The sequence below is a fragment of the Nomascus leucogenys genome, chromosome 14 (assembly GCF_006542625.1).
Source record: "Nomascus leucogenys isolate Asia chromosome 14, Asia_NLE_v1, whole genome shotgun sequence".
Classification (NCBI taxonomy): Eukaryota; Metazoa; Chordata; class Mammalia; order Primates; family Hylobatidae; genus Nomascus; species Nomascus leucogenys.
Genome location: NC_044394.1, coordinates 18,080,584 through 18,084,042, shown reverse-complemented (window position 1 = coordinate 18,084,042; position 3,459 = coordinate 18,080,584). Strand labels below are relative to the sequence as shown.

Below are 3,459 nucleotides of genomic sequence, written 5' to 3'. Positions count from 1 at the left end.
CTTTTTTTTTGTTTTGTTTTTCAGATGGAATTTTGCTCTTGTTGCCCAGGCTGGAGTACAGTGGCATGGTCTCAGCTCACTGCAACCTCCGCCTCCCAGGTTCAAGCGATTCTCCTGCCTCAGCCTCCCAAGTAGCTGGAATTACAGGCACCCCCCACCATGCCCGGCTAATTTTTTGTATTTTTAGTAGAGGTGGGGTTTCATCATGTTGGCCTGGCTGGTCTCAAACTCCTGACCTCAGGTGATCCACCTACCTCAGCCTCCCAAAGTACTGAGATTACAGGTGTGAGCCACCACACCTGGCCTTTTTAACTTTCTTTAAGCAAGGATATTCATACCCCTTCATTGGTTGGTATTGAATTCTTAAAACTGTCAATGACAATCAAAGTTACCTGTCAGAGCAGAAAGAAACAAAAGAAAAGAAAAACAAAATCTTATATTATGCATTATCTTTTTAAGAGTGGGCCTGTGGCAGCCAGGCGCGGTGACTCAAGCCTGTAATCCCAGCACTTTGGGAGGCTGAGGCGGGCGGATCACAAGGTCAGGCATTCGAGACCAGCCTGGCCAACATGGTGAAACCCCTACGCTACTAAAAATACAAAAATTAGCCGGGCGTGGTGGCTCTCACCTGTAATCCCAGCTACTCAAGAGGCTGAGGCAGGAGAATCACTTGAACCCGGGAGGCAGAGGTTGCAGTGAGCTGAGATCGTGTACTCCAGCGTGGGCAACAGAGTGAGACTCCGCCTCAAAAAAAAAAAAAAAAAAAAAAAGAGTGGGCCTGTGGCTGAGGCTGGCATGTGGGCATCAGTGGAGATGGAAGTGTTCATGTTAAAAAAAAGTTCAGCAATTTCTTTTTTTAAAGACAAGGTCTAGCTCTGTCACCCAGGCTGGAGTTTAGTGGTACAATCTTAGCTCACTGCAACCTCTGCCTCCTGGGCTCAAGTAATCATCCCACCTCAGCCTCCTGAGTAGCTGGGACTACAGGCCTGTGACACCACACCTGGCTAATTTTTGTATTTTTTTTGTAGAGACAGGGTTTTGCCATGTTTCCTGGGCTGGTCTCAAAACTCCTGGGCTCAAATGATCAGCCTACCTCAGCCTCCCAAAGTGTTGGGGTTACAAACATGAGCCATCATGCCTGGCCAGGCAATTTCTTATAAAGTTAAGCCTTAGGACTACCCTATGACTCAGCAACTCCAATCCTAGGTATTTACCTATGAGAAATGAAGCATATGTTCACCTGAAGACTTGTAGTTCTCATAGCCTCAAACTGGAAAAAACCCAAAAGTCCACTCCCAGGAGGGTGGAAAACAAACTATGGTAGTGCTGGCTTCAGCGGCACAGGTGCTAACATTGGAGCAATACAGAGATTAGCGTGGCTGCTGTGCAAGCATGACACGCAAACTCATAAAGCATTCTTTTAATTTTTAAAATAAGAAAAGAAAACACAAACTGTCGTATATCCATATAAGAAACAAATAAAATATGGATAAACACAGCATAGATGAATCTTGAAAACATTATGTCAAGCGAAAGAAGTCAGATATAAAAGAGTGCAAACTGTATGATTCCATTTACATGAAGCTTTGGAACAGGCAAACCTACTCTATGGTACTAGGATTAGAACAATGATTGCCTCTGGGTGGTGGTGGTGAGTTGACTGGAAGGGACACATGGGAACATTTAGTGCTGATGGAAATGTTTTCTGTCTTGACCAGCATTATGGTTACATGGATATACACATTTGTTAAAGTTCATCACTCAAAGCCTATGCATTTTATTGTGTGTAGTGATCTCAATGTGAAAAGAGGAAAAAACAAATTAAAAATAGTTCAGATTTTCTATTCTTTAAGTTTCCTAATTGATTAATGTGTGGTAGCAGTCAACACATTAGTGAATCATTATAGTGTGGAAAAATTTTGCTGTCAATCTAATGGCTTGTTTGTGCTCACCAGGACTGTTAATCCATCAAAAAGAACTTAGGACCCTAATAAATTAGTTGTAGCATTGGAAGAGGACACACAGATACAATTCCTCATTTTGCCAGGATTGACAGGTGCTATTTTGATAAGCAAAGGAGCCATCAGTTCAAGTAGCTGGCCATTAGACCAAAGTAGGGTTTAGGTGAGTGGCAAATTTGTTGAGAGTTGATAGGCTGGCAATTTCACAAACATTTTTTTTCTTCACTCTTCTTCGACACTACTGCTGTATTTAAAATTATGGAAGCGTTAGATGTGTCTCCAGTACACTATACGTTTTGCTTCTGAAAGCCATGTCTGAAAACTCTACTGCAGGTACTTTGGCTGGTAGGAAAGGCACAAAGCATTTGGTTTCTCCCTCAACAGATGTGGTGAGTAAGCGGTTCTCTTAGAGTCAAGAGAATTAAGGAGATCTAGGAATATAAAACCAGAATAGCGAGCAAGCTCCAGCTGTGTTTAAGTTATAGGTTTGTGAGTCTGGGAGTCTCAGAATCCTAAGACCTGGAGATATATATGAGTTCTGATCTGTGGAGATGAGCTGTAATAAATAAGAGTGCTTTCTCTTTAACACGCAATGAGAACACATGGACACAGGAAGGGGAATATCATACTTCGGGGACTGTTGTGGGGTGGGGGGAGGGGGGAGGGATAGCATTAGGAGATATACCTAATGCTAAATGACGAGTTAATGGGTGCAGCACACCAGCATGGCACATGGATACATATGTAACAAACCTGCACATTGTGCACATGTACCCTAAAACTTAAAGTATAATAATAAAAAAAGTTTCAATTCCTTATTTAATATTTGGCTACATTTGTCACTGAAATAAAGTCATATATTTGGAGACTATTGGGCTCTGGAAGGTTTGCTAGGTTATGTTCTTTCCTGTTTATTTCATAAAAGCACTTGTCAGTCTGTTTGGGGGTTTCATTTGGAACCGCAGGTGTGTGTTGCAAACCAGACATAAATTAAATTACAGCATATGCAGAACTGACCCCTTACAAATGGAAAATGCATATTTTCAGCTGACCTGCTCCTCAGGTAACAAGATGTGGGAGAAAAATATTTATTGGAAACGATGTAATTGCCACCTTATTCTTTTTAAAGCTGCAAAATTCTAATCAAACAGCATTGGTGGGAGAGAATAGCAAAGAAAGAGGAACGGAATGGAAAGATTTGATCCACAAAGCAGCTCCTTGAGGAACACGTGAAAGCTCTTGGGAGGTCAGATGAACTTTCCTTGTTATGCTTGATGGCTAGAGTGGGAGGAGAGAAGTGAAAATACAGGAGGTGAGGCTAATTGGAACACAGAGCAGCAGTCAATGGGATGGGCAGAAGCCATGAAGCCCCAGAAACACCAGCAGTGTCATACTGTCTGTAAAATGAAACCATTGTACTGATTGGTTGCACAATCAACTTGCAGTTTGAGGTTATCCAATTTTTTTAAACAATAAAAGCTAAAAACACTTGAGCAGT

The 3,459-nt window shown here is 41.9% G+C and overlaps 1 non-coding gene across 1 annotated transcript; it reads left to right on the top strand.

The window, feature by feature from the left end:
* Positions 1 to 1,323: 1,323 nt before the first annotated feature.
* Positions 1,324 to 1,427, top strand: LOC115838431. Its single transcript, XR_004033457.1, has one exon. It is a non-coding gene; the product is annotated as a U6 spliceosomal RNA (small nuclear RNA).
* Positions 1,428 to 3,459: the final 2,032 nt, after the last annotated feature.